This window comes from Octodon degus, unplaced genomic scaffold (genome assembly GCF_000260255.1).
Source record: "Octodon degus isolate 3935 unplaced genomic scaffold, OctDeg1.0 scaffold00041, whole genome shotgun sequence".
In the NCBI taxonomy this organism is placed as follows: domain Eukaryota; kingdom Metazoa; phylum Chordata; class Mammalia; order Rodentia; family Octodontidae; genus Octodon; species Octodon degus.
In genome coordinates, this window is record NW_004524617.1 from 6711328 (window position 1) to 6734534 (window position 23207).

Below are 23207 nucleotides of genomic sequence, written 5' to 3' on the forward strand. Positions count from 1 at the left end.
ATATCAATGGATAATTGACTTTCAGGAGAAAAAGCTCAGGTAACTCAAGATGTTTCTACCACCATCATCAATAACAATCCCAGTGCCATGTATTGGTGATGAGAAAATCAGTTCATATTGTATTAGTGTGTACTTTTTCACCTGTGATGGTTGTGAGCTACTCCAAATATCTATTATGCCCATAAGCTGGTCTTTGTCTTTTTCTAGCACTGGGGATTGAACCCAGGGCTTTTCACACTGAACTACATCCCCAGCATGTTTTCCATTTTGTATTTTACGATAGGTTTTCATTAAGTTGCCCAAATTGAATTTGAACTTGAAATCTTCTGTATCAGCATCCTCTAAGTGCTGGAATTACAGATGTATACCACCACGCCTGGTGTGGCACTACCTTTTAAAGAACACACTATGCCTTCTATAATCTTGCTGCTCAAAAATGAGATCCTTAAATCAACAATTTAGACATCATGGTATCACCTGGATGCTTATTAGTAATGCAGAGTCTCAGTTGTATTCCATACCTAGTGAAAAAAACTCCCTTGCTGACCCATATGCACTTCAAGTTTACTTGAACTGTAAGACTGATTACGATTCAGCTCTTTATCCCTGATTCAAACTAAGCAATACACACAACAAGGATAGACTATTTTCAATTGGCAACAGACTCTTGCTAAAGCAGCACTTAGGGTGAAGAACATTGGTGTTCTTTCATCTAGAACTACAAGTAATGTGATAATGTTCATTGCTACTGATGAATTCTGCATGTAGAATCTTTTCCTTTACTAGAAAGCACTGACAAAGTCAATTCTGCATGGATTTATTTCCATGCCTTAGTACTTATTGGCACTGGAAAGCATTCACCTTCACTGCTGACTGTGGCAGTGTGCCCAGGTTCACCACTCAGATGCCTACAGTAATACAGGATCACCAGCAACAAGATGATGGAAGCTGGCCATTCTCCCAGCCTTTCAACAGAAAGTTCCTTGGGTGGGTGAGGCACAAGAGGGGAATGGGTAACAACAGGATGCCCCAGAAGCCTGCTGTATAGAAACTGAGAAAATGAAGTCAAGTAGTTAAAAAAAAAAAAAAGCAGACATGGTAGAAAACAATTTTGAACCTGTAATCAAGCCAAGCACTGTTGGGAAAAATCCTATCAGTGGGGAATGTACAAGAACCAAGAATTTGCTGGCAGAACATAAAAGTGACTGGCAGAGCTGCAAACAGCTTCCAACTCTTCATACTGAGTTGGCACCCACAACTGTAGGTTGTGTAAAATCCACAAGTGAAGATCTGTTCATTCAGTCAATCAACTCTTCATTGAAACCTGTGATGACAAGCTCTATATGTTGAGCTGGTTTTGCAAAGAGGAATAAATAACATTTGGGGTCTTTTTCTCGATTTAATGAGAGAGAAAAAACAGACAAATGAAATAAGTACAGTAAAATTGGTGCATTAACAAGAATCTGTATTCTGACCATTGGATTTGGGGTATGCAATTAAAATGAATATTGACTAATGCACACTAGCAGAAAAGATAGGGAAGGTTTATAAGATCAAATGTCTGAAATGGGTATTGAAGAATGAGTAAGGTTGCCAAGTAGAAATTAGTAGGAACCATATATCTGAGGGGTGCATGTGTGTGTGTGTGTGTGTGTGTGTGTGTGTGTGTGTGTATCTAGGGAAGACTTGGCATACTGAGAAGTTGTTTTGAAAAGAGTGAGAAATGCAGCTAAAAAGAATTATCAATACAAATTTTATGAAAGAAAGGAAGAATGAAAGAAAGAGTCACACTCCCTCACAATTAACACTCTAAGTATCATAGATTTATGGGGCAATTTTAAAGAAAAAAACTGTATCAGGTATTCAGGAAAACACTGTTAAAGATCATTTTACCTAGTTTACAATAGTTGTCAGTAGCCTAACCTCTGGGTCAAAAAACAACTACAATGATAACAACAGTGATCTTGGGGACTTTTTGTGTACCGTGGAGAGTTAGAAACTCTAAAGGGAAAATGTGTAATCAAATACGCCTCTCAAAGAGATATTGGATATTCCTGTATTCAAGCAGCTACTTTGTGCTAGCCACTCAATAGCTTTTCTTGAAGCAATAATAAAGGAAGCCTTGTTCATCATTGCAGCTGGCTGAATCTGTCCAAGTTACAATTTCCCCAAACTCAATCACTACATTTTTCCCTTTTTCTACATTAAGGGCTACTGCAATTTGCATTTTATATTAGATTAAAATTTTCAAATTAAATATGTCACTTATTTAAAATATTCACATCTTTTATGTCAGTCTGAATTTAGTACTGTATATTACATGAAACTTTATTTCATTTTTAAATGGGAAAATCATCATTTATAGAAGTTGCAATGAGTTAAATATCTCTTTTTCCAATCATTTAGCATTTTCACTACGTTCCTCACTAAAACGTTTATTTAAATTACGTCCATTTTGGTCCTTTTAAATTTTGGTCTTAAAATTTGCCAATAAAGTGAAAGTAAAATGTTCTTTTAAAATAGGTTCTCTATCTCCAATCATTTAAACATTTAATTGCCCTAGTATGTTGAATTTTGGAATGATAATTACAAACCATGTAACATGTGATTCAGCTGCCGGGACTCTTTTGGCAAAAGTTATCATTCAACTGTAGCTACCCAATATTCACGTTTTGATAGTAGCATTGTTATAATAAAGTAGGTCATGAACACCAATGACTAGTCAGTCTCTGAAGATTAAGGTGATAACCATTAAGGTAAAGGATTTTCTCTAGTTCAGAAAAGACAGAAAATGAGAATATAATGGCATCCATTTAAAATTCATTCTAATGCAAATATCACATTAAGTGAAGTGGCATTTTAAGAAAAACCTCATAAAATTGTCTATGTTTTGAAAGCCTTATCATTTCCAGTGGTCTCACCATCTAGAAAGTTTTCACTAAATTTAATGATGTGTTCAGTGTGTATACAACATTACTGGTTGTTACCAGATCTGTATTTACTAATATTTTTAAAACTGCAACTCAAATCAAAAAAGAAAATGCACTCAGTTGACAGCTAAATTGCTCATACGACTACCCTTACTGCAGCTATACACAGTTTAAAGTCAGTGAACCTAAAGGCATTACATCTGTAGTCAAAGCAATGTCACAGCCCCTAAAGCCATGTGCTATGATCTGCTGCAGTAGGAAAACTATGTCTTGACAGACTCATAACATCTCATGTTTGAGGAGACCCATAGGCACCCAAGTCCATGTCATACCCTCAGGAGAGAAACCTTGTCTTCCAAGAAACAAAATCAAATTTGGAAATCAGAACTACTGCTAACAAATCCTTTATAAGAATACAAACTCAAAAAAAAATACAAACTCAGGGCTGCCCTGATAGCTCAGTGGACTAAAGCACCTGCTTAGGCAGAGTGCAGTGGCCAGGGTTTGATCTCTGGCATGCTGTGCTCCCCGCTCTGGCATGCTGAGACAGGATTGAGACTGGGCATGGTGGTGCACACCTATAATCCTAGGACCTGGGGGGCTGAAAACAAGAGGCTCACTACGAACCCAATCTGCATAGTGAGACCCTGTACACCCTGTCCTAAATACAGAAAGAAAAAAAAAAATCCAAACTGCCTTGGCATTCTCCTTAGACACCATCAGTTTCTGTACAGATGGACTCTGCTATGTGCGTGGTGAACATAGCTATTAAATATTACTCACTCCCAAGATTTTAATAGAAGGATCACTATCTATATGAACATGGCTTTTTCTCAACCCACTAGAGATTTTTGAACCCACCCACTAGTAACTATTCTGAAATAGTCAAACTCCATCCACCCACAATGAGCAGAGGAGTAACAAAGTGAAGTAGGCATGAGTGGCAATAAAAATCCTTGAAAAAAGTGGTTCTTTCTGAAATAGAAGAAAACTTACAACATTTAGATCTAAGGCAGCATCCAGGCAATTAGGTGAAGTATTCGACTCTCTTTTCCCCTCCTTCTTCCATTTGACACTCTTATTCTGGTGATAGAATAATTAATGCACTTAAGTAAGAAGAGGTGACGACATGAGTATTTCAAGCTTAGAAAAGGAAATGAAGTTTCTGATGAACACCCAAAGGAATAAAAGAGCAAGAACAAGATGGAAACAAATTTATTCACAAATTACTGGTTTAGTGAATTCTAGAATAAACATCTTAGACAAATTTTGGGAAAAGATACGCATGGATGAATGGATGGACGGACAGGCAGACAGACAGATACATAGATACATAGATAGATGAGCTTACAGTTCACTCTGAACTTAATATAAATCTCTAAATCTACATGGAAGATTCATAGAATACATTTGGGGGACATCTTCTCATTACATACCTTATCCAGTGCTCTGCATGCAGGAAAACATTGGGAAATTTTCTGAAAAATACTAAGCTGTATGAATGAAACAGAAGAATGAATGTATTTGATTAAAATAGGCAACTGATGACTGGGCAAGAGACAAAACAAGAACATACATTCAATAGGCACAAATAATACTCTTTGTCTTTACTTACAAAAAGCTTTCAGTTGTAACTGTTTTTCAATGCTTTGCCAAATAAGATGTAAAAAGAAAGTATTTATTTTCTATTCAATCATACAATGGTAAAGCTATATTTGTGATATTCATAAAAATACTTCATAACAATATTTTTCTATTTATAAAATGCAAAGACTAAAAATAAAATTAAGAAATATTTTGAACAATCTAAACTATCATTAGAATCAACCAGAAAAAAGAAAATTGCTTTTTTATTAAAATGCACCCAAAAAATGCAATGAGGATGACATTTTTTCAGCTATTTAAATTGTAGGAACTTCTCAGTACTCTTACAAATCATTATGTAGTATTATTTTGAAAATAACCCATATTAGCAAATATTTGTTACTAACTTTTAAAAATTATATGAAATTTAATTGGATTAAACTAAAAAGAACATTGTCAGTTTATTTTTCTGACATGTGATGCATCATATATCGATGACTGTTTGCATAACTTTGTCACTACTTATATCAACCTAATAAAATAATGTTATGTGTGTCAACAGTAGATATTCTCTTCTAACGATTACTAGGGAACTTTAAATTGAGAGATATTGTCCACATTGTAATACCTTTGCTTTTTGGTGCACAGCACATGTGATAACTGACATGAGGCAATTAACATTCACCATTGAATAAAGGCATTAATTTTTGAGGCTCTGTCATAAAATTGTTTTGCATTATCTTACTAAAATCTTCTCAAAAGTGCCATTAAGAAGAGTAATCATTATTTGCATTTTATAACTATGTATTCACTCAATAATTTTACAAAATTCACACTGTACTCAGTGCCTGGAATTCCTCAATGAGCTGGAAGACCAAAGAGTCACACTATGTGGAGTTAAAACTCTTGGAATAAACAATCAGCAAAATGAGTACTTTTATAAAAATATTAAAATGTAGGATGAACCTAAAAGAATTGCAGAGTAGAACCAAATAAGTGATGGGGAATGTGGGTGTAGATGTACTGCAATTTCAGAGGTTGTGGTTAGAGTATTTCTCTCAGAAAAGATGAAACTAGATGCAACACAAAAATTATGAAGGTAAATTTGCTTTAGAGTTCTGAGAGAACAATGCTCCACACAATGTGAACAGACATTGGAAAGCCCTAAGTTGGTAATTTATCTATTATGTGTATAGGTATCACTTTGAGGCTGGCAAGAAAAAAAGAAAGTAAGAAAATTCTGGATAAGTAGGAGAAATGAAATCAAAGGAGAACCATAGGCCAATATCTGGAGGCCATTCAAAGAATTTACTTTTCACTCCCAGTCATATCAGCAACCTTCACAACACTGATGAGTATGATATCCATAGATGTAGACAACAGTTTTTAAATTTTGGATAAGTGTGAAGATAGTACCAAACAGGTCATGGTGACATTGGGTGTGACACGGGAGAGAAAGAAATGATGATCTCTTGTATTATTTCTGAAAGGAAGAATAAAATGGATATCAGTTTAGGTAGGAAAACTGCATAAAGTACACACAGGAGGGAAAAGAGAATTTGTGTTTTTGACAAAACTTGACAAAGGTTAAGAGGGACATGATGTTGAATGAGCCCTAAGTGCCCATGTTTGGACATCAGCAAAGAGACCAAGTTGAGAGAAGAGAGAATGAAATGGGAGTGAGTATAAACTGAAAAGACAAATAAGAGCAGAAGTGGGGACATTCCAACTGGAAAAGCAAAGAAGGGAAGAAAGAGACCCACAAAGGAGACTGAAAAGGGTAGCAGCAAAATGTAAATGAAACCAAGAAACTATGCTATACTGAAAGCTAAGTGACAAAAATGTACCAAGGAGAAAGAGTGTACAAATGCTGCTCATAGGTCAAGTAAAATGAGGATAGTGATATCTTAATGGTTTGTTAAAGCATGTATCAGTTTGTTAAAATATGAATACAGGGATTAGCAAGTATTATGTGGCTATTATTTATTTATAATTGCTCTATATATGCTTTACAAATATTAATTCATCCTTTTTTTTTTGTGGAACCGAGGATTGAACTCAGGCTCTTGCCCTTGCCAGGGGAGCTCTTATTCCACAGAGCCATCTCCCTGGCCCCAACTTCATCCCCTTTGTAATTCTAAAGTTAGACATTGTTTTCTCATTGGATATCTGGAAACCAAAATTCTAATGCTGTAAGGAACCTGTCAATGATTACACAGCCAGTAAATGTTAAAGCCCAAACTGAAAATCAACTTGCCTTGATCCACAAGTAAATTCTATTATACTATGATGCCTTTTGCAATCAGGAGAGGCCATATTGACACTATGAAAGTGATAAAATTGAAATCAATTTTTTATACCTTCTTCTTAATGGATACCTATGTATATGCCAAAACAAAAGGGCTGTAGGAAATAAAACCTGAGAAGCTAAAAACCATGAGTTTTATTATCCTGTAATTTATGAAAACAGAATACCACTTAACTGTTATCTATTCCTGTTTTGGTAACTTCAAAAACTAGTTAGATTAATGATGCTCAAACACTGTTTTCTGCCAATTATATACCAATTATTTATTGGTATAATAATTGGTTCTAAGTCCCAATTTGACATTCCATAAAATTTTATCACCTGACCTGTCAATTAGAGTATTGTTAGATTAGTACACAACCCCTTGAAGAATAGAATAAGCATTTCTTTCATCAACTAGCATTGCATTATGAACAAAACCCTCAAAATATAAATGTCAAATATGTATCAAGATGGATATGCTATATTATTTAATCAAACCCTTTTTTTCTCACTATCTTGCTGAAACCAAGACACTTTGGGAGATGCCTTATTGTTTCTTTCCCTTCTCCCTGTCTTTCACTTTTCAACAATATTGAGCTGTACTATGGGCAAACGTACTTCTAGACATCAAAAAGAGAAACGGAGGGTTGTATAACTTGAAGACAAATATGTCACATGCAAATCCACATATCTGACATCTTTTCCAGAACCAACACAATCTTTAAGTTCATTATAGACAATGGCTAGAGTCCTGGTCCATGCAGTTATCTTTGAATTGAAAATGTTAATATTGAGCTTTTAATAATGATGACAGTGGAAACAATAGTGGGGGTAGTAGCAAAGATGATGCCATTGAAATTAGAACTCAGTAACTTTAGGAATTACCCTAACTTATCTCATACTTTAGTAGTCCCAACACAAAACTAGAATTGGTCTGATGGAAATAAGTTTTCTAAAAGACTGTTCTTAGATGTCTTTTAGAAAAACAATTCCAGTAGCCTTTTTACATTTTCAGAAAGTAAGCATCTGTCTATGAAAATATACACTTGATGTGCTTCAAGTCTTTTTAGGCCTGGTAACAACATAATCATAACAGCCAGATCTAGTTAACTTCTGTACTTCAAACAATGATTCAGTGAAGCCAAACTCAATTTTCAATTTCCTTAGTATACTTCTGTTTTTAGTATAAGACTATACATACATATTTTGTCCATCTGTAGTCATAGTCAACAGTAACTATTATTAAAGCTAATAATATTGTTCTAGCAGAATTTTTAAAACTAATCAATGATGAATTTAGATCTACAAGGAGTTGAAACTTCAAATTCAGGAAACTGGTAGCTCAAGGAATATGCTTAGAGAATAGCCCACACCTTTTTTGATTATAATCTTAAGAAATTAAAGTTAATTTTAACTTTGGAAACAGGAAATAATTCTTTTTTAACTTGCAAGTGTTGATGAGGCTTAAATAACTTCTGATGCACAGTCTGTTCCAATAGTCATCGCTCATCTCCCATACCACCTACATAGCTCTTTTGAGTAGAAAACTTAAAATAACAAAACTTACCTACAATAAGGGATATAGCATTATGTGCCAGAACTAAAACCCTTTATCACAAGACTCTGGGGACAAAGAGAAAAGTACACAGCCCACAAACAATGCAGTGCAATCAGTAAAAACAGAATAATTTTTTAGCTTGGAATCCTGAAGTATATGTAATGAATAAAAATGTCTAGCAAAAATATAGATAGGATGCAATTTCCTTATAAGCTCGATAATTTGTATTTTGAAGCATAAAACATATAGGTTGATAAATGCAAGGAAAGTTTTATAATAGAAAAATGTTATGCCTTCATAAAAGTATTGGTCTTTTAAAAGCATTGCATTTTGTGTTTCAAAAGATGCCAAGACCAGGAAAAAACACCTCAAATATTTTTGACCAAGTGTGGTGTTGGTAGTAAACACCATTGTTTTAAGAAAAAAAAAATTAAATACTTAAAGACATACACCCTGTGTTGCTTTGACAGTAAATTGTTCATTGAAGATTTGTACTTTCATTAAATGTGGAGGAGGGAGAAAATCTGGGAGTATTTGTTGAACTGAAATGAGTTGACCTTCTAGTCAAATGTCAGATCAATTGAGGGGAGAAGTAGTCAAAGTGGTTGTTTATTAAGATGACAGTAGTTCATGGATAATTATTAGAGTTGTTGTGGCAAATTTTCATCTATCTGCAAGCATGTATACTGAGTTCATTCCTATTCAAATTTTCTATGATTTAATGAATGGTTGCCCATTTAGAAGCAACCACTGCTTTTAAAAATTACTGGCAAAACTATGTTCAGTGTGTTCAACCTGATTGAATATCATTACAGGAAAAAAAATGCATTCCTATCACTTCACTAGGGCTAAAGAAAGCCTTTTAAAATCCAAACAGTGGCACTTCCCTTAGATTAAGAAAGGATACTAATATTTCCATGAAGTGTAAAAGTGAACACTTCTATATGAAACTTTCAATAAAAATGAACTGCAGGATATCTTCTTTCTATGATTTTAGATTCATCATATTTGAAACTAGTCTTCCCTCCTCCCACCTAACCCAAACCTCAGCTGGGCAAATGCTAATGAAACACAGCGTTCACTGTCTGTTCTGCACTGATAAATTTACATTCAGCTCATTCCAGTACCAGTCAGCTCATCAAGTCTGCACCTTCTGCCGACACATTCGCTACCCAGCCACTGCCTGTACAACCCAAACAATTATCTCACTATCCTGGCAATCCAGAAAACTCAGCCTACTTGCCTGTCTTCCATTTCCTTGCCCATTCTCTGACCCCCACCCAGGAAATCCTCTTCTTAACCGTAAAATCATGAACATCAAAAACTGAAATCAAAGGGGTCCTACATAAAGCCTCCACAAATAGATTTTGACTACCTTCTCTTCATTTGGAAATTCAGGACACACAAGAAATCCTCATTAGGTCTATGTGACCTGCTGACCTACAGCAGGACTAAGTATTATATAGATTAAACAATATTCCTTCCCAAAAAATCACATTCTGTGAAATAAAACTACATAGAGCAAGTTCTTATAATTGATAACATTTATTTTCTCAGCCCCATTAAATAAATAAATCTTTAAGATTATAGCACCCCTTTATATGGTATTACTGTAGCACAACTGGAGGACAGAGGAATATCATGAACTAGGCAGAGCTTCTGAATATCTTTCTTTCTCCTTCTGTCTTCCAAATGTCTTCCATTCATTTCCTCTTCAGACCCATAAAACCACCCTGTCACTGGTAACTCAGAGGGAAACCCAGGAATTGCCCTCACCTTCAAAGAACTATCTTACACATGCTTATACTCTGCTATTGGCTGCCTGATGTGGAAATAGAAAACTGCAGCGTCTGGACTCAATTTGGGACAAATGGAAAGACCATCAAAACTCCAGAATTTCCTGTAGAAACTGTGGAGACCCTGAGGATAACCATAATGTAGTCAATTTCTCCCTTTCCCTCAGAGAAACCACTGTATCTTTCATGTGCAATCCTCCACTGCAGTGACTGTTTTCAGGGAAACTAATTAAATATTTGTCTTCGTCACTGATCCAGCAGCTTTTGATGGTAAAAACAGCCTTGAACATCCTTAGCCTGCATTACATACTAGCCTTAGAACAAAGGGTCCTCAAATAGTGTGTCTTCAGCACTTGTGTAAAGGAAGTAATCAATTAAAATGTGTATTTGAGGGGCCAGGGAGATAGCTCAGTGGAATAAGTTCTTGCCTGGTAAGCAGATGGTCCTGTGTTTCATCCTTAGTACCACACAAAAAGGTGTATTTGAAGGAGCAAGTCTGATCATGAATGATTTTGAATGAAAGGGGTTACTAAGATGGCACCAGAAATTCAAAATAGGAGAGGTGTAAGCCTGTGTGTTGTGATGGGAAAGTACATCAGATTTTGATGGTTGAAAGTGAGTTGGCTGAACATCTTGGAAAAAATTGAGAAACATCACATATTCATCATAAAGTGTGCTAGAAAGAGGAAAGGGGTACTGACAGAAACCAAAAGAGGGCTGTTGAAAGTACTCCAAGGACCACCTGGTTGCTCCCACTGACCTCAAATAGTTTTGAAGTATAAATTCCTATGCTGTGTTCCAGCTTTCAATTGTAACACCTTCAAGCCTAAGGGAATGAGTTTTTTGACAACAGCTATACTATGGGACTTGTGTCTCATGTAAATCAAAATGAAGATACACTAATATTCAGTTTGTGCCTAAGTTAAATGTATTCCTTTTCTCTTTAATATTTGGCCATATCTTAGCATATTAGAATTTCAATGTAGAATCATTTTAGAGTGTGGAAGAAACAGCATTTATTTTTTTTTCCTACATACTAGAAGTAAAGATAATAGTACATGATAAGGGTAAGAATTTGAATTAAGCTAGCATGAGAACATTTTTATTACTAGGAGATTCTCTTTCTCATTTTGACCTACAATTCAAAATTGTTATAATTATTGGCAGTTAGCAAGATATTTGCACTTGCTAAGAATAAGTCCTATTGTCGTATTATTAATTGCATATTCTAGTACAAAGCAATATTCTTCCTCCACACGAATTTAGCATAAAGCTATGTTGGAATTTATATGTTCTTCTTGCCATTTTATTATACAAATATTTTCCCCCATTGCTTTCTTCAATTTCCCATTCTTTCCAAATGAATTGTCACTTTCTGGTGACTTTACTGTTGTCATCATTATGAAAAAATAGCCAGATGTGGTGACATAGTCCAATAATCTCCACGCTTGGGAGGCTGAGTCAGGGGGTTCACTGCAAGTTCAACACCAACCTGGGCTACAAAGTGAGTTCAAGGCCATCTTGAACTGCCTAGGGAAACACTGTCTCAAGACAAAAGAGAAAGACAACAACAGCAAAAGAAAAATAGTTTAAACATTCTCAAGTGTATTCATTAAAGAATTATGTGTAAACCACATTTTTGCTAGGCTCTAGGACAATTTGCACCAATAAGCAAAGATAGCTTAAATGAATACGTCCCATTAAAATACATTGCCACTTACAATTTTTTCCTTTGAACAGAAAAAAAAAATTCTGCCTCTGCATATATCTATCACTTTCAGCCCTAGCTTAGAAAGAATGAAAGAAAAAAAAAGGAAATAAGATAGCTAATGATGACTGCTTGAGGATTGGTTTTCAATAAGAAGAAAATGACAGTAAGGTGACACCCGGGAGTCCTTGGTTACTTCACAAAATTAAGAATCAAAGCCCTCAGGAGATATAAACTCTCAATCTGTTCCCCTTCCTCCTACAGCTTAAATTCAAGTAGGCTGTCAAGGACTGCTTTTGGTGTGCTGGTGGAGTCTTACTTCATTGGCTCCTGTGGGCCTCTCCCAATCCTTCCCTCTGCATTTGACCCCTTCTCCAGCCAGTACTGTACTTGGTACCTCTTTTATAAGTATACATGCTTTATAAGTATACATACAACTATCTTGAATTGCAATTATGTATGATTTTATTATCCATATCCTAATTAAACTCTTAGTGCCCAACCAAACATGTGACTCTGTTCATCACTATAACCATTGCCTTTTGCACAGTGGGGGCTCTTAAATAACTATGATGGAGGTGTAAAGGATAGGGAAGGAAAGAAGGAATAAAGGAATGGAAAGAAAAAGGAAAGAAGGAGCACAAAGGATAGAAAGAAAGAAAGGAGGGAAGGAGGAGGTAGGGAGGGAGGGAGGAAGGAAGGAAGTAAATTCCTCCAATTTCCCTTACTCCATTTGTAGGATATAATCATGTAATATTTATCCTCTTTCCTTTATTACTCAGTTTTCCTTTGTTACTTTCCTAAGTCATAACTTTTGGTCTCAATCTACAATGCTCAACATATTTTGGAGAACATAAACGTAAAACTGATCTGCTGTCTGTAAATGCTTAGCATTTGTTTGTACAATGATTTACTGATGACCTTATACATGCTTTGCTCAATGCTGGGCCCAAAAATACAAGACAGACACTTGCCCCCTGGAGCTAAGGTAAACCATTCACTCATTTGAGAAGTGCTTACCCACTGACATGAGCAGCTTACTCTGTGACTGTGTTATTGAGGGCCCTGTAGGAGAATCCCAACAAGGTAAAGCTGCAGTCAAAAACCCCCAGAGACCCCTTGAATGCATTTATTCTGCACACTGTGGAGCTGGGTGCCTCTGGAGTCCCATTCAGTAGTTCTGTCACAGTGAGAACAATTAGGGGCTTTAACAGGGGTATTCAAAACCCAAACACTGAGAGCCAACAGATTCATTTGTTACATTCAAATTTTCTCTCTTGGCCACATGAAGCTTTGTTTACACAAAATACCTGGTATCATTCGAAGCCTCTCCGTTTCCCATTTTGACTGCTGTGTTTATCTCCCCTGGCTGTGTCTGTTCTGAAATAAAGTTGGTGGAGAGGCTGTAAGCATCACAGTATTCATAGCCAGTGTTACTTCTCCATACAGGTTTGTGAGCAGCTGCTTACCCAGGAGGTCTGGAGTGCACTGCAAGTTCCAACCTGAATGAAAGCATGTCCTTTCCAACCTTCTCTCCACCTTATCATGCAAAATGAAGTCCACTGGAGCTATTTTTCTGACTCAGGAAAAAAAATACTAGCGGCTTATTTTTTGCAAATATTACTATTATAATATGAAAGAGTGAATCTGTTTTTCCAAACTATTCCTTTAGTATTATAGCAGTGATTAATACATCAAAATTTTTGCAAAATGAGTTCACATATGTGCATACACATTAATGCAGCCAATAAAATATGAAGATACACACACACACAAACTATACATTCACATGTCAACTGTATATATGACAGTTACTTAGGAGCTTTGTGATTGTAGTTTAGCAAATCTGATATTACTCTGATTTTCCAAATTGGTTTACTGTTGTCTGTATAAGCAGAGTGATCTTCTTAGTGAGGAGTGCTATCTCTTTAAAGTGGGATCAAGTGAGTCTAAAAGATGTTAGTGGAATCCGTTGGAAACATGAAAACTGCATGCAACATTAAGGCGATGATGAGCATCATAACTGCCAGGGACTGCCAGAGTAAAATGTTCAGGAAAATCGGAAGAGAAGAGGAGATCGAAAAAGCACCTCTCTGCATGGGGCAGGAGGAGAGGCAGGAGTACTGCAAAGGTAGAGAGAAAAAGGATGGTAGGGGGGAAAGTGTGGAGGCCCAGTGGTGACCTATTTTCCTAACTCTTTTTTGTATTATGTTTCTGGGGGTGGAATAAGATCAGGAATGACATAATGTTAATAAAGAAAGAGATGAAGTCTACACATTATGAATGAGACAGTCATATGAAAGATCTCAAGTCAATGAAGTGAACTGGAAGCTATGTGATGAGATGCACTGATATTAGTCCAACAAGAACAATTCTATTTCTTATGTTACACTATGAAAATAAAAGCCTGGTATGCCAGGACATATGGATATAAATACCCAATGAAATGCTGGGGCTTTAGTCAGTGGTACAGTGCTCCCTTAGCATATATGCAATCCAGAGTTCAATCCTCAGACCTGTGATAAATAAATTATTAAGGAAATAACTAACCCCGTGGAGATTTGCATCCTACCAGGAAACCAGATTTATGCATTCTAGGAGAGCCAATAGACTGTAAAGTTCTTAGAAACTTCATTCGTGTGGTTCATGGTTTCTCTGTGGTCTAAAATGAGATAATGTGGTGTCCTTTAGTTCTACTTTATGCATAATTTCATTGCAATTTTATAAGGCTACATCAATTATTCTTGCTATAGTTATAATGATTCAACTTTACTTTGGCAGCAATGCAAACTATTTCATATTAATGAGTTATTATTTTTAATATTAAATGACTTTAAGTTGCAACCCTTGAATCCTAAACTTTGAAGGGCAGGTTTCCTATGTTGGGACTTTAAATTTATGCTTTTAATAAATTCATCCTCCAATTTTTCCATGACCTAATCCCACTCCTTTGGTTCACAGACCATTACAATACAAACTTTCTTTCCATTTTCTATGTAAAGTAAATGTGATACATGTTCATGTGCAATGGTAAGTATTCTGGTACAGGGAATACAGACCTTTTCTTTGGTGGGGCTGCAGTAGTTACCCTCAAGAAATCTAGAACTCACATACACTCTAAACTTTGTAGATAGAATAAACAGCTCAAATAATATATTTACACTGTACTGTAACTATATACAATTTCATTTAGAAGAATTCACATTTTCATCACTGCTCCTATTGTGCATTTCCTTAATCTACTGATAATAAAAGTAGAACTATAATTAAGTGGGCTTTCAAATCTTTTAAAACAGCATTTTTGTTTAAATTTAAATGCCAGAAAATACCTCAAAATGATGAAAACAACTCTACTAAGTCATAATTGTATTACCTGTAAACATTGATAAGGTAAAATTATATCAATTAACTCACTTCAATCAAGGAATGGGAAGATAAACCACTAAGAATAATTTTGAGAATTTTCACACTAATTTATTATAATTCACATGAAGTCTGCGATACATAATTATGTGGTAGCAATCCACAGCTCATTTTATTTTTCCAATGAAGCCAAACTCCACTCAATGTATTGCCTTAGTAATATAAGATATAGTCTAACTTTATGCTTAAATTTATGTTCTTTTATCTGTAGCTCTTAAAGGAACAAAAGAGCAAACAGCACCATTTCTTATGTTATACATAGATATGCACACACATATGCATAGCATGTCCTTTGCAAAGCTTGTCATTAGAAAAAGATTGCTTTTAAATGAAAATAGGAAACATAAAAATTTCAGAAGCAAAATATTAAATTGCTTTGCTTCCTTCCTTTGCTTTATCCACAGTTCACTGCCTGGCAATTTCAGATTGTACGATAGAAAAGAACACCAGGACACATGGTCATCCTTTTCTGTAGCTCACATCCTTCAGATTTTTAGACTTTTGACACCTGAATATTATTTATATGTAAGCGAATCAAAAAAGCACACCAACCAAAGATTTTTTTATTGTAAGCCAATATTTCAGGTAAGCAGCAAGGTCTGACCACTGAGCCATGCGGTTGGCCTGCAATGCAATGCTCTGTGCAGTGTAAGGCACTCTAGGGTGGCATTCTCTGGGTGAAAATTAAAAGCATATTCGTAAGTTGATTAGCTGTATTTGTCAAATAAACAAGCTCCTCTACATTCCTATTGCATTCCTTTCTAAATCTCCTAGAACAAATCTAAAGTGTTTCAATAAGACATAAAGAATATACGTTTATAAAGACAGGAAATCACAAAAAGATTTTCTATTCAAAGGCATCAATAGAGTCTGACAAGTGTGTATGAATGAATTCATGTGAAACAAGGAAATATTAAGGATCTTTAATATAAAAAGGAACACATTGCGAAGTTAGCAAGCAGTGTTTGCTTTATAACATAAAAGTTCTTTAAGTCCATGTACACTTATTTGCTTTTTACAGGACAAATTTTTCACTTACCCATTCCTCCTTATATACAAAATATAAAAAAAATTACATTCAGCCTATTTATCTAGTCACTTAAAGACATATACAGAAGCTCACATCACTGCTATCCTCTTCTTATATGTGTAAATATATTTATGTTAAGATACTTGAACCTTAAAGAAATGCAGCTTTAGTAGTAACACATGGGGGATTGCCTCCCCCTAAAGAACATTAGTAATTATTGCAACTGGAAAATTCTAACCAGAACTGGTACCTTTATGTTGTCACATCCTCTGTTCTGCTGTGCTTGCTATTCAGACCCATTATTTATTTGCTAATGAAATGATAGTGGAGAAAAGCTTTGTGGTCAACTGACCCAATTCAAGTGGTAGCATCATACTTATTTGTGTGCATTAATGTACTTTTGGTACCAAAAGCAGAATCTCCTCAGTATTCAGGGCCAGGAAAAATGCAGTCTTCTTAAAATACCCTCACGTATGCAAGTCTTAGTTACCACTCCTTAAATGTTATGCAAAAGCAACTATTTTTTAATCACTTGAGACAACTACATTCCCATGAGTATGCCTGAGAGAAAAAATCTGGAGAACTAAAAGTCAGTACAGCATTATGTACCAGCTAACTGTATTTGATACTAGATGTGACCATAAAGATTTACAATTAGTGCATATAAAAGCTCTCTTAAATTCATGAAACTTGAGGGAATCCTTAATAATAATTATGCCATACACTTATATGGTACAGGATGGTGGTAATCACTTAGAGAAACATCATTTTCTTGAAAGGAACATGTACATCTTCAAGTTTTTTGATGATTCTCTGAACTGTGATATCAACTTTAGTGTCATGGGTCACAAGGTTAGGGACTAACAAAGACAGTCACAAGGGTAGCAACTAACAGAGCCAGAAGTACAGCTCTGACTCAGCCCAGAATTCTACAGTGCCTTGATATCTCAGAGAAATGGACTTCTTCCAATTTGAGATTCCTGATATAACTAATGTAAATAGAATTGGAATTTAATGATAAAAATGCTCACACGACCTTATCTATAGGTGCTCAAATAGCACCATTATAATTATGCTTTACAACTTTAGCATCACCAGAAAAATTGCTACTTTTAAACCTTCCTAATCAACACTTCTTCAGTTGCCACAAATTATAAGAGAGTTTGCTATTAAAACATAAAATTTTTCAAAGATCAAAGATTGTATTAGTTGTCAGACAAAGTATATGGCAAATACTTCAGTTTATGGTAAGCTAAGAGGTTTTGAAATATAATTCTTCAGTTATTCTTTAAAGTTCAACTGTTTCCAAAAATGTTTTCTCTATTACTAATGTAAAAATCACACAGATTTGGCCATAAACACGGCAAAGATGACAAAAATTTCATTTAAATTTTCTCTACTTGTAGGTGTACTGTGATTACTTATCTACTAAATTACCTGACTTTGCCAAAGAAACTGGTCAGGAAACAAAATTAGCAGCTTCCACATTGATAAATGGTATTTTTTTTTCCTTTTCTCCAAGTATTTGATAACCTAACTGCATCCCTTGGGCTGACAAAATCACAATAAAATAGAATACTATTATATCTTACATTATTCATTAACTTCATGTTTGAATCTTTACCTATAAAGCAAAGCTTTTCGTTATTGATTTGTAGGACACTTAAGAAAAATGCCATAACTTGTCTTGCTTGGTTACATAATCCTTTCCCTAAAGAAAGTAACAGGTTATAAGAAGCCATAAAATGATAAAATCATTGAACCTATCTTTCTTCCTGTGAATCAGTGCAGTCTTCAAGTAAAAGGATATATATATATATATATATATATTTTTTTTTTTTTGTACAGACTGCTTTCTATTTCTTTTTTGGTATTGTTTCCATCCCCATCCTCCACAGTATGCCCTGTCTGGTAAGGTATGTGTGGCTTAAATCAGAAAACAACAGAGGAAGTCGTTTATAAAATATTCAAATAAAAATACAGGAAAAAACATTGTAGACTATATTTCTGCAGGTAGTTGGAGACTATCAGCCTGGAAGCAGCTGTAGTATTACCCTGACCCCTGAAGGAAGGAATCAGGAGTTAAACTTCACATTCAATTTCCTACACAATATGAACACCAACCCTCCAAATCCACTGGCCCAGTATATCCATGTTTGGGAATGTCCTGCAGAAATCACAAAGTCACCTCAAATATCAGACCTCATGATTTTAATCCCCAATCCCACCACTCTGATTGGAGATGAACAAATCTTTTCAAAGTTACTTAGTGGGCATCCAGATTCTGCACCCAACTAAATAGGATTGTAAGGAACCGGACTATGAGAAATATAGAAAGAATGGTAAGAATCATCCCATCTCCCTGACAGAAAAGTCCTTTATCCTTCTTTGGAAAATAAATGCTATGGAAAATGAGAAATAGCTCAACTAGATGATGAAAGTCAATTGAATAGGGTTAAAATGTCAGCAGTTTCATTTTTTCGTGAATATATGATCTATTGAGAAAGAACCAGATCCTACAAGAGTAGAAGACCAAAAGAAGCTGATATGCATCTGCTTTTTAAAAAATGCAATTCAAATAAAACATGAAAAAATGACATTTTCTTCTGCAGTATTCTCTCCTCTGTACAATGAGCACAGTACATTTCTTTCATCTCATGGTGAAAGTCTGTGGGACTGCAACATATCGTGTAAGGTTTTCAGTAAATAAAACTTGAAAATATATTACTCTTTATTTCTGGGCTTTGCATTAATGAATTTGATGCCATTCATTTTTTTTTTTAAATTTAACAGGATATTATTACCTTTAAACGATTTTACTTGTCTTTTCCCAGGGGGTTAAAATGGCCCAGAAAGAGGTTGTCATGGCAAAGATAAAGGTACAAAGCACTCATTTCTGACATACAGAGGAAACAATCATCATTTTTTATAAGAGAAGCACCAGGCTGAAATCTGCAACAAGCTTCACCAAAAAAAAAAAAAAAGCAACAGAGGACACTAGATAGTCGTTCCCTTCACAGTCTTCATTTCAATGGATTTAACTTTCCATGCAGTGGGGGGTCACATATTTCAATCATAAGAAAAAGAACTATGACCTTGGCTGGAATCATCAGCCCCAATTACTCAATGGGGCATTTGTGAAACACTGCGGACACATTTTGACTCTCCACGGGTGTGGCTAAAATTGCTCCTGTCCAGCCCTGAAGCTTACATGATCTGCTATCCCTCAGAAACTCACTATGAGAAAACTCACGCTAAATTCGCTAAAGAGATCAAGGTTTACAGGACCCTTGGAGCTAATCTCTGTCTGCTATCCTCCTTTGTAAGCTGTTACAAACGATCAAAAGTTAACGGGGTGCTAGAACCTCTCTCTATACAATCATTTCATCTCACTATCGTTGACTGAAGCTCACTGATGTAATGAAGTTACATAATCACCGATTATGCACGACTTCCATCCATCTTCCTACATATTCGCATATCTTCTCCCCTCCCCTTGGGATCAATCTACCAGGTGAGATTTATAACACATGTAAATGCCCCATTCTCTCATCATAGGTACTGAATATGGGACTTTAGCATTGCAGTACAGTGCACTGAACCACGTCATCAAGATCGATTTTTTATCCCATTTCCAGGACAGAATATACTTCAGCATCCTTAGTGTTCTAGTCTCTAACTTTTTACCAAAAGGGTGAAATAGCACATAGGGCACATTTTCAACTTAAGGTTAAAAGAAGTATGTAACTGCCTGCATTTCCCAAGCTGGCTGCATTGCAATAAAAGGATCCTCTCTGCTTCCAGACCTTCGACTTCCTTGCACGTGGGTCGCAGCTTCAGCTATTTAGGGTATTGGGTAAATAATTATATTATTAGACAATTGAACTTGAGAAGGAAAGGACTATGCTCACATTTAAGAGAATACTGCCCTACTTGTCTCTATTTTGTCATCATTCTCAGCTTTTTTAAATCTCTTTTCTTTCCTTTTATTCACTCTGAGTGATAATCCGATAGATAGAAAAGTAGTGCAGGTACTTAATAATCTCCAATAACCACAACCTAGTGAACAATTAACAATGATTATCACCTTAAAGTTTAGGAACTTGACAAGTGGGATGTCCCTGGTCCCATTGCGGCTGTGAAATGCAGCAGAATGCTGCACTGAGTTGAAAACATCTTTCTTTTAATGAATAAAGAGTAGCTCGTTACATTTTAACTGGGGATCTTCACTAAGTGTTCCTTTTACTGCTGTTACCCCTCCAGAACGCAGGATCCCCAAATATTGCATCTAAACAAAGAATGTTTACCCAGAATTAATTCAAGACACTCTGCCATATCCAGATAATTGGGGGTGGAGAATGATGCTCTGATTTATTTTCAATTAAACTCGGAATTTGGGCACACATACATACACACACGCACACGCACACACACCAACACACCCAACTGCAGTTATTCCATTCAGTGCCAATAACGGCCACATCACAGCCATCAGTGCGATGCAGCAATCATCCAAGTCACCCATTCCTATTCCAAATGCCCAAGTTTGCTCATGCCACTGATGGGGTTGCATATATAAAATGACCTTACCCACAACTGTCTTCCAAATTATTCTCCTCTGGATATTAGTCAGTAAGGTAATTGCTGGTCATCACAATGCGTATTCAGAAAAATCCACGTTTTACTCCTGGGCTCTTTTTCGTGCTTTTGCTAGCAATTAATATCGCGAACAAGATACCCATTCACAAATGCCAAGTTCACCATAAAAGCAGATAATTCCATACAGATCTTCCCCTCCAAGACTGTCTCCAGTTAGTTCTCAAAGTGCCCGATTGTTTGGTGAAGATACAATCCAGGTGCAGAGCAGGGGAGCAAAGACCGGGAGGAAAAAAGAAGAGGCAGATAGAAGAGGAGAGACTGAGAGAGGGGAACACAGAAAAAAGAGGAGGCAAATAATTTTTAAGAAAAAAAAAAGGAAGAAAAAAGGCTGACAAGTGAGGAAGTCTGTGAGCTCTATGACAAGAATTGGAGTCTTGCTTGCAAATCTTCAGGATACATGCAGCCTTTCAATTCCGCCTGGTCCCCAAGTAAAATTTCCAGATTCGGGATGCAGCCATAAGAAAGAATGCTATGTATATTTCACAAGTATCCCGCAATAACAGATCCGACGGGTTTTCCTTGTACAGTACTGGTATGTGAAAGCACACAACCCCTGCTGTTTGGGAAGGTGTCTCCTGGGTCCTAGCTCTCTTCAACAGCCCCCAAAAATGATTTTTCAAAAGAGAGAGGGGGGGAAAAGGCAGCTTTTCGTTTGTCTTGAACGATACTAATCCCGAGCGAAAACGACAAGCAAAACCTGACTAGCAAGAGATCCTGATTTATAGCCACAATCCACTCAAAATATCCCAGGGAAGAAAGAGCAAAAACAAGAAAGAGAAACTGCAATGCATAAATGATTCCAGTGTTTCTACAAGATCGGTTCATTTGATTGAATGCATTCTCTGGTTTGCTGCAAGTCATAAAGAGGATAGTATTACTGCCACCCAATGGATATTTTAGTACTAGCCAATCCACAGCCAGCCATCGCTTTGCGAGTTTTAGTTTTCAGAAGACGGAAAAGAACGGAGGGTAGCCTGGGAATCTTTTGGACAGTACCCTGGGAGATCTCCAGTAACGGGAATCTGTCCTTCCAGGCAAAAGTGGACTGACAAATCCTGATGCTTACCTAATCTTACATTAGCCGATCTAGAATTATGATTCCATTTCTCTAGGAAGCAGAAAGGTATAAAGAGCGATGCCTAGACTGACAATCATAATAACCTTTCATTTCTTCGCTTTGAAGTGGATTTATTATTGCGAGCGATCTCTCTCTCTCTCTCTCTCTCTCTCTCTCTCTCTCTTTAAGAAGGATTTAGGAAGGGAGGGACTTGACTTGAGAGGGCCGTTCCAAATCTCTGGAGGCAAAGTGTTACTTGTTTCTCAGCGGCAGTTTTGCAAAGCGCTTCAGTTTCCATTGGTATGTAAACTGTGAGTCCTTCAGGCAGTAACCCTCCCTGCAACCGCTCTTTCTGTTTGGGAAGAAGCAAATCCTCCCTGAGAAAGTGGAGCCTGGGAGAACTGAGCTTGTAGAAAACCTCCCTGAGAGCGGGACGAGGCAGCGGGCTGTGAAGCAGAGCCGAGAGGATCGAGAAAGACCCCTCATCCCTGCCGATGCCAAGGATTTCCCTAGGGAAGAGATCGCTGCGGGTTCCAGAAATGGATTTGTGATGAAAAAAAAGGGGCCAAGTGGAATCTGGTAAATAGGATTTTTGCTCAGTTCAAGGTCCTTGTCCTTTTACCTTGGATTGTATAACAAGTGCTGTGATTCTCGGCTTCTCAAACTTTAATGTATGCAAATCACCTGGGTACGTCGTTAAAATGCAGATTCTGAGTCAGTCCTTTCCCGGTGAGGCCTGAGAGACTTGTCTCTGGTAGGCTGCTCCAAAGTCCACAGTGATGCTGTAGGACTAGGGGCTACGCTTGGAGTTGCAACACCCTCGGGGAGTGTTCATGTTTATATTGCAGCCACAACGTTCGGTTCTGCCACTGAGGGGCTGCAAATTCAGTCCTTCTCTCTTTCCCACTTTTTAACCTTTCCCCCACACCGCCTATAGTTCCCACTCTTGCAAACTTTACCTCACCCGAAAGTGTATTCCACGAGCTTTTATAAAAGAAGGTTTTACAGGATAAACCAAAAATAGGAAAAATAAAGAGGCAAAGCCGCCTTGGCCCTGGAGAACAATCTAAATTTAATAGAGGATATAAAATACGAGTTGAAGATAAAGGAAACACTTGCCAAAAAATAGTTTAAATGTAAGCTAAGCTAAGGCAAGCTAAACTAAGTCAGCG

The 23207-nt window shown here is 36.5% G+C and overlaps 1 protein-coding gene across 1 annotated transcript in view; it reads right to left on the reverse strand.

Annotated features, from left to right (window-relative positions):
- The window catches only part of Il1rapl1 (interleukin 1 receptor accessory protein like 1), a 1467987-nt gene extending 1446180 nt beyond the window's left edge, over positions 1 to 21807 (reverse strand). Inside the window, exon 1 of the mRNA XM_004631365.3 lies at positions 20910 to 21807. The gene's annotated coding sequence lies outside the window, so the exon portion shown is untranslated. The remainder of the gene's footprint in view (positions 1 to 20909) is intronic.
- Between the last annotated feature and the right edge of the window lie 1400 nt (positions 21808 to 23207).